This window comes from Rhyacophila brunnea, unplaced genomic scaffold (assembly GCF_057557595.1).
Source record: "Rhyacophila brunnea isolate RB1 unplaced genomic scaffold, BYU_Rbru_1.0 scaffold_12, whole genome shotgun sequence".
In the NCBI taxonomy this organism is placed as follows: domain Eukaryota; kingdom Metazoa; phylum Arthropoda; class Insecta; order Trichoptera; family Rhyacophilidae; genus Rhyacophila; species Rhyacophila brunnea.
In genome coordinates this window covers 18464934-18474443 of record NW_028232774.1, presented here as the reverse complement: position 1 = coordinate 18474443, position 9510 = coordinate 18464934, and the positions used below count along the sequence as shown (strand labels likewise).

General features: G+C 29.6%; 1 long non-coding RNA gene across 1 annotated transcript; it reads left to right on the top strand.

The window, feature by feature from the left end:
• Positions 1-262: 262 nt before the first annotated feature.
• LOC147077861 (uncharacterized) lies at positions 263-2679 on the top strand. Its single transcript, XR_015072246.1, has 3 exons — positions 263-338; positions 729-934; positions 1359-2679. It is a non-coding gene; the product is annotated as an uncharacterized LOC147077861 (long non-coding RNA).
• The last annotated feature ends 6831 nt before the right edge of the window (positions 2680-9510 follow it).

Sequence of the window (9510 nt, the reverse complement as noted above, 5' to 3'; positions counted from 1 at the left end):
CAAAGTTTAAACATTTACTATGCGTATTAGCTGACGTGCTTCGTCGTTTACAAATTATAACATGAATTTAAAAAATATATGTATTTATAATATTAAATATATTTTATAATGTACACAGATTTTTTTAACAACTATATTATATATACTTTTATTTATTTGTCGCATATTCAAAATGTTCTTGCTATATTAAAATCTTTTTTTTAGCCGGCCAAGTAAATCCGTATTTTTGGCCATAGACTAATAGAAAAAACTCTCTGCTGTCAGATTATGTTGATAGCAAATTGCAAGATACCTAACGAAGGAATTGTGTTTTATATCAGGAATAAGAAACACTATCTGTAAGTACAATATTATGTTATTTATTACTGTAGTAGTATTCTGTGTGTTTTGCATATATTATTCAAGTGTTAATTTATTGTTTTCTTAGTCTACACATACTTTCAATGTTTCATAATTCCGACTACTTTTTTTGAGGTTAGTTGCGTGGTTAGTTTGGAGGTTATTGCGAGAATGCCTGTGATTTCATATTTATTTGTTTGATATAATCTAAGGCGTTCTAGTTGTTATTAAACATGTTACCTACCTGATTACTTTATTTTAGTTAATCAATCTTTTTTGATGCTTTGTATTATCACTAATCCGTTTTAATTACCATTCTTCAAACAGTCGCACACTATAAAAGATTAAAAATCACACTATTAACAGTTCATATGTTATGTTTTTTGCAGATGGAGAAAATGTCTACCGAGATCTTTGCTTGTCGACGGTTTCATATGAATAAGATGGAATGAAATAAATCTTTTAATTAATAATGAAATAAATCCGACTTTCGGCGTACGATCCGAACATGGCGTGATTCATATAATATTATTTATGACGTAGACCATCAAGCATATATACCCATTTTATAGATTTAATAGTACAATTACAAAAGGTAAATATAAAGTGACTAATGTTTGTAACCTATAGCTATATCTATCTCGCATACATATTTAAAAAATAAAACAATTTTATAATTACATTTTTGCACTAAATTTATTATCGATAATGATATAAAAGTTGCTAAATTGATTCATAATATTCTAAAATATAATATAATTTTGCATATCAGTTACTTGTATCATATCAGGTATGTCATTTGGTAGAGCTTACTCTCCAAGTCTTTTCTTTTTCATCCTCAATATCACTTTGATATTAGAAACATTGTCTTTCTAACACCATTTCAAAGACTTTAAGTTTTCTAGATGCTGTATATTAATTCTTCTCTTCGGCTATATCTGCATCTTAGTTGCAGCATATGGATACAATGCGGCGCCTCCAAGAATCTCTGTCACTCTAGTTTTTTTGCATCGTTCCAGGTCATACTAGCAGCCCGTAACTCCGCCAGATATGCTATATAGATAGTATTTAGCGGCCATCCAGGACGCCGGAATCCGGTTGGCTTGAAGAACAGGCAAACCAGATTGGGATTCTCTTCAGGCACTCGCAGCACGTGGCCGGGCCAGGTACAAAGTTGCGTATTCACTCTCAACGTGATGCGAGGCTATTTGGTGCGTTCTTTTATCTCCCGTTACTTCTAAAATTACCGCACACCCAGTATCCGTCGTAAACATCTGTTCTCGAAGCTCAGTATACGGTTGCTCGGAGCCTTTGTAAGGTGCCATGACATAAAAACTAGTAAGATATTTAAAATAGCTGCTAGAATGAATACATTGTTGAAAGGAAATGAAAACTGATAATATGATATATCAATTAATTTGTCCATCTGAAGTTGTAGATATCAGTTAATAATTATGTGTTATACCAGTAATTAAATGCTGACTTCAAATGAAAATTGACTATTAAATATTGAAATAATATATTACCAGTTTTGATTTTTTTAAGTACTATACTATATCCATGGTTCATATTACAATGTCATAGTAAAACTTAGAAGAATAAAATATGTCGTAAGACGAAATCAATCTTGGGGTTTTAATATAAGTTAAATAAATAGTACACAGCTAATTTGTTATTACTTTGAATACATGCCATGTCTTTACATCAATAAAAAACAGAAAAACAATTTAATAATGTATAAATATTTATATAAGACTTAACAACGTCTAGTTAGACATCTAGTTAGACACGATGACCTCCATTTAATTTCCTCTTATTTTAAAATTCACCAAGATATATCCTAATAAGTAGGTAAGTATATTACATTTGTACATATAATAAGTAAATCAAGTACTTAACATAAATAATTATACTGTAAAATTAAATTACAATTGAAGCAGTATATATGGACCCCACAGAGTAATTAACAATATAATAATTTATATAATTATATCGGGTATATACTATATTGACACATTTTAATGAAGTCTATTTTTCTTGGTACCTACGTTCAATGATAAATGTTGTTTTATATTGTAACATAAACAATGGTAATATGCATTGATCTTTCTGATTTTTAAACTGTGATATCTATTTTATATATCTATTGATTTCTATGTGTATTATTGATACATTATTTATTTCAAATACAATAATTTCAAAACTAACAGTAAATAATATATAGAAAGCGTCATGTTGTTTAGTTGGAACATCTACTAGGAAATTCCATCCAATCCAAATTCAATTTTTACCAGGTGGGTACTTGTAGGTCAGTTATTTTTGGAATAAAATGAATCCCTTAAAAAATATGAAATAAGAATAGAATGATAAATATTTGTGAAAATTTACCAATCAACATGTTTAACGTGAATATTTTCACACTAAAATGATAAATATTGTTAAGAAAATATACACAAACAGTTCATTCAGAAGTTATGACGTTTAAAAGATCCCGCGAGTTAACTCGTGCGTGGCACTGATCAGTTATGAGGTGATATCAGTTATAATCATTTATGAGGAATGGTTATAAGCCATTGGCACAACCAATTTGGTTTTTGACCTTGAGAACAAAATGTACTTTTTACACGGAACCAAAACTCACGGCTGCAGAGACGAATGCTTATACAAAATATGGCGCAGTGGAATCGCCAGCAAGATCTGCAGGTATCATTATTTAGATGTAAGTATACATATTATTTTGAATTTCATAAAATTACACTCGTTCTGGGTGTCTCGTAACAGTAAACTATATTAGTAAATTAGATATATCTTGATGAACTATAAAATAGTGATGTAATATAGACTTGTTGAAAATATATTAAGCATAATAAAATTTAAAATAAAAATTTAGAAATTCAGCCTTTCTGGTTCTCTAATATTCATAGATCTACTGGTTCTGGGATCTACTATTTCTGGCAGTAGACAATTCATATAAAAGTGATATATCTTTTTTTCAATCTTTTCAATCCAAAATGTCTCGTCTTTTTTGATTAATTCTATTTTAACAGGAAAATTATGTCCCGTCCAAACTCCAAATAAACAGACATCTTTCTTAGTAATATGAAGCTGCCCCTGAATCTGGAAGTACCAATCGTGATTTTTATCTATTACCATATTCCTGTCTTTATCTACTTTCCAAAATTTAATTTTTTTCTGTACAATAGCTTCATCTGCACTTATTCCAGCAGCTGAGAAAGGACATTTTATTTCAATAATTGTATCATCATCGCTGATGCCATCTGGCGTTGCACCGATAAAATCATACACATCATCAATAAACAATCCACATCTCTCAATCTTAATCCGTTCTTGTACACTAAGCTGTTGTAAAGCTATTGATTCATTTTCTTTACCATATTTTACCGCTTTCACGTTGGCTAATGATTGGCTATATAATAAACGTTTTACCAAAGGCCCAAATTTTGTATTTTCTCGCCGCTTACACACCTTACCAAAAACAGAGGCAGTAAGAAGGTTTCGTCGCCTTTCTAGCCATTCTGCACATTCAGATTGTAATACGGTGCGTCTTTCTATATCCCTCCTCTCATAGTTTGTCAGTTTGAGTTTTTTCAAAAAAGTTTCTTTTAACAATTGATATTGATTTTTGTCCATATCAGGTTTTTGGCAACTCTCTCCATAATCTGGATTAGATAAAGGAACAGTATGTATTGGTTTTCGCCAAGATTTTCCTATTTTTTTTTTATTTATTTTCAACCTTCTTGATTCTAAGCGATTTATGAAGGCTTTTGGGCTATTTTTATAAACTTGTTTTTGAATTGTGCAATGTAACTTATTTGTATTAAATGCGATTACCGCCGCTGCACATCGTCCCATGTACGATTGTCTTTGAGAGTAGTTAATTCTCTTACCGCCTACAAATTTTGCAATCATGTTATTAAAAGATTCTGAAATATTAGTAGAAAAATTATAAATTAAACTTTTTGAATTTAGCACCAAACGAGAATTATATATCATTAATTGAGAAAATAGACTGCATTCTTTTAATGCTGGTACATAATTTACATCAAGCATGTCCTCTGTATTTGGTTCATTTGTACAAAAATATGGTAGACAAGAAGTATGGTCTCCAAAAACATGGTGCGGTCCATTAAATAAATCTTTTTTCAGAGCGATAACCTTTTCTTCGAAAGTACTATCTTGTAGTTTTCTATACTTGATTGCACCTATGACGGCTTTCCGCAGACGTCTTTTTCTTGACGCAATGATTTTTCTTACATTCAAGGGATATCTTGTGTCTTTGGTTAATGCCTCTATTTTGCCACAATAATTTCTAATTAAATGGTTTTTACATTCAACTTTCTCGACAGTTACATTCGGATAAGGGTGACAATCAAGAATTTTTTTGTATGTGCTGGAATCTCCATCAGCAATCAATTTTGAATAAATCAATCCATGTGTATTAATAGATTCTTTAAAGCCTTCTAATATTGCTGTAGATTCCATTCCACCTGACGGACCGGTATAATTTAAAAAGCATTTATGTTGTTGAGCAGGGATATTTTTATTTTTAGCTTTGGCGCACAAATCGCAATATTTATTTTTCACTGACATGTACAAAATCTTTCCGGTTCTTTGACCAATGATCGTGGCAGCGCCAGATGCTGCGGAATAATTGCATCTGTATGAACGTTTCGACCAACAGCCGTCTGCAACAACTGATATCATGGGAATACCAGAAGAATCGACGTCACCATTTTCGATTGCAAGTTGTCGCTCTTCTTTCGCAGCGTTTTCCATACTCTTATTTTTGGTTTCTTCAAACCACTCGTACACCTTCTGTTGACTCTTTCTGTATGTTCTTGCTGTAATCGATGGTACGTCAATTGCTGAACACATTTCTTCCAGATTTGAAAATCCACTGCCGATACTGATTATACTGGATACAAATGCGTCACACAGATTCATTTTGTTTTTGTTCATTTCAGTGGTATATAATTTTAATTTTTTACCACAAAGTTTACATTGAATAAAAAATGTACTACTAAAGTTATCCCGATTTTCCCCAAAAATTTCTAAATGTGATAAATTACAATTAAATGGAGAATCATGGTGGCTAATTAATTGAAGTTGTTGGAAAAAATATGAAAAGTCTATAATTCTACGGCCTTCTACACGGAATTTAGGGCTTGAATCTTCAATTTCATTTTCTATAATAAATTCTTCGTGTTCGTGTTCAAATGTGGGATGAAATTTTGGTTCAGGTAGTATGCTTTGAGGATTTCCATGCTCAGGCATAGTCTTCGGCAATATATCAATACTATAATACATTCAAAAATATTAGTTTAGTAGATAGTTAACAGAAAACAAAATGTATAGCTGCTATTAATTATTGTACCAGATTATAATTTTTGTCACAGACACACTAATTTCGAATAAGACATGGCACAAACATAATATAAAAATAATATAAGTACAAATGATCATTATACTTAATTGTGTGTATTAATAAGTAATACGCAAAACTTCCTTTTGCAAGATAAATAAATATTGTGAACCAAAATTTTCTGTGAAATGTGGTTTTTTCAACTATGTATAATTATGTCAAATTATAAAATAATAATTTCAAACCTTTGTGTTTTTAATGTATTAATATTTCCATCTTTTCTCCTACGTCTTTTTTTGGAACTTCCAGCCATCGGATAGTGAGTTCGTGGCATTTTTTGTAAGTACAATCGATATAAATAATTGTGATAATATTGTTAGGTACCTATGTCAAAAACCGAGGATGAAAATTTCGCATTCCCGCTGAAATAAATGACGTTCATAGTATTGCCAGGCTAAACTTTCGAAATTAAAGTTAGTTTTTAAAAAAAAAATTACATTGGAAAATATTATGTAAGTACAGGCATCCATTATTATGTTATTTGATGAAAGTATTCTTTAAAATCATCTGTATTATTATAATCTCGCAAATTCATAATTTAGTAAAAGTTAAATTTTCTGTAATATAAACATCAGTAGGTACCTAACCTATGTTGATTCATAATTTTGGCTAAGTAAAAAATATAGATATTTTTACTTCGCGATGTGTTTGGGGTGTTCTAAATTATGTAAGTATGTTTAATAACAAATGTGAAATTCGTAAAACCTCATGTGTATTATTTATTAAATAAAAATAGTAAAACTAATAGTAGATACAAATGGTGAAAAACTTCATTCTCTTATTTACTAAAATATCAATTCAATAATATTTTAGTAGATATGGCAATACTGGACGACCCGATATATGTCACTGAAATAAAATAAAATCTATCACAATTTATAAAATACATACCTACTACAATCATAATTATTTTGAATGTAGAGGGAGATAGTTATAGAAAGGGACAGAAAACTGATTGCTATGTTGCAATATTAGGCAAAATAGATTGCAACAGTGTTAAAAATTATAATGTATGATTTAGTATGACATAACGTAGAATTGACGCAAATACAAATTTCTTCAGATTTTTTTTTGTTTTGTCCTCAAATGTCAAAATATGTTTTCCTTTTGAATAATATGTTCGAATTTGTGTTTGTTTCGCCTATTTTTGTGTTCAATTTGTAGCATTCACTTTTATAAACATATTTTTGTACAATACTTGTGTGTTGGCGTATTTTTTTGGTCATATAAAGTTAAAATAATACCAGCTAAAGATTCCATACATCATACACCAATTCGCAGGTGGGTCTGGCGGATATCAAGATGGTCGAATATTTCGTGGAAACAGTTGTTTTAAAAAGGTCTCTATTTAGTATTATAAATTTATAACTAACAAGATATTTCATCATTTATTCAATGATTAATGATAAACCTTCTGATACGTAGCTTTATATTATTTCGTATGTCTATAATTGTAGCATATTTAAATAACAAAATGTCCACTCGCTTCCATTAGATTTAGAACCAAAAGAAACTGCAAATATTATAATTATACTGAATATATTTTACTACATTATGTTTTATAACATTACAACTATCTATAATAAATCGTTTGAGATAATAATTAAGGGAAAAATTTGTCATCATCACAGCCTATTAATGTCACAAAAATATGGCTTCGTTCTCAATTATCACGTTTCACGGTTTCAAAGAATATTATTTTACGTCATAAAAATACTTTATGTAGTTATCAAATGTTTTACATAAATATTTGACGATGAATAAGCTTCATAATGATATAAATAGTTTTTCTACAAATCTTACGTACTATTCAGGCTTAACCTCTGAAAATACCAGAAAATAGCTGACATGGAACACCTTCCCCCTTAACGTTAACCTTTAGATTTATTTATTTTGCGACAAGTATATTTTTTCTGTCAAAATACAGATTTGTCACTTTCTTATACTACACTGAATATTGAATAGAAAATACACAAAAAAATGTGTTATTTTAAAAAAAAATCCAATCGATTTTAGAGAATTGGTAAAATAGTTTGAGACTTTAATATTTGTGTCGCTGAGTTTCAAAACCCGCTATAACAACATTATAGAAAACTTGATAAACTAAATTTTAATAATAAATATGACCATATAATAGTAAGTATGAAATAATAAGATGGGATTCTTTAACAAATTCTCATTTTATAACATTTTTTTAAATTGTAAGTTTATATTTGACTTAAAATAAAAAATATTTCTCTTTTTAATGTTTTCAGATACATATTTATTAATTAATGCAGTTTAAATTGCAAAAAAAAATGCAAGCTTCGTATTTTTCCGCTAGGTACCTCTGATAGGTTCGCCTTAACGTTAACCTTTAGATTTATTTATTTTGCGACAAGTATATTTTTTCTGTCAAAATACAGATTTGTCACTTTCTTATACTACACTGAATATTGAATAGAAAATACACAAAAAAATGTGTTATTTTAAAAAAAAATCCAATCGATTTTAGAGAATTGGTAAAATAGTTTGAGACTTTAATATTTGTGTCGCTGAGTTTCAAAACCCGCTATAACACTTTTTCATTATGTTGAGAAAATCAATAAAAACTTTTTGAACTAAAAAGGTTTTTGAATGTTTCAGTAGTGTTATAGCGGAATTTGATAGACACATTGATTTTGTTTCATAAATGACAGTTAATCGTAGCAGATTTTGAAAGAGGCGATAAAATTTTCATGTAGGGATTCTAATAACGAATACAACGATATATATATATATCTTAATTATTTCAAAAAAGTGTTATAGCGGGTTTTGAAACTCAGCGACACATTTGCTTGTATCTATTTAGTTATTACTTTTTTTTCTTACTAGACGTTTATATTTCATTCACAAGTTTTATGTACAATTTAAATAATATGGCTGAACGTTATGTGATGCATTTTTACTTAGAACTTGTTTGAAACACACTTTGACCAATATTATTTATTATCCATCATCAAACACTTTTTTACGATAGCCTCAATAATTGATAATTAACAATAATTGATAATATACCAATAATTATTATTGGTGGTTTATTTCATTTTTTTAGGAAAACTACAATCTGTTCAAACTAAGTTGGAGTAAAACTATTAATTATTTTCAATCAAAATTATTTAGGAACGTCTTGATTTTCACAACGAAAATAATATCACATAGTTTTAAGCGCCAAAATTTGTGGTCAAATCGTAAATAAATTATTGCATATTTTGTCTATGGTAATCCCGAGAAATGAATCATGTGTAGCTTCAGACAGGTCCGATTTAGTCAATTTTTCCTTGCCTCCCTCTATATAATTGTATTGAGGGCCCAACCCTAACGGAACAATGCCTCACACGCTTATCAAAAACAAATCATTAAGTTCGGAGCGAAACATGCTATTGATGTAAGAAAAAGAAAAATTGAACACTTGATGGAAACCAACAGGTAATGTTACAGATGACCCGACATAGTTGTAACATTTGACGGTTGGGTGGCCTGACACCCGATATTAATATCGTCCTACACACCAGTCAAATTAGCCTGAACGCGCATTTAAGTTGATTGTTTGATTACATACTCAATATAATAAAAGAAAACCCAAGAAGTAGGTACCTCAAAGTTGGTCTTTGTATCCGAAAAAGTTCGTTGGTCGAGTATTTTTGACGCGGGCAACTTTGAGTGCAATACGCAAATTAAATTTGTGGTTATGTTTGCAATTCCAGTTT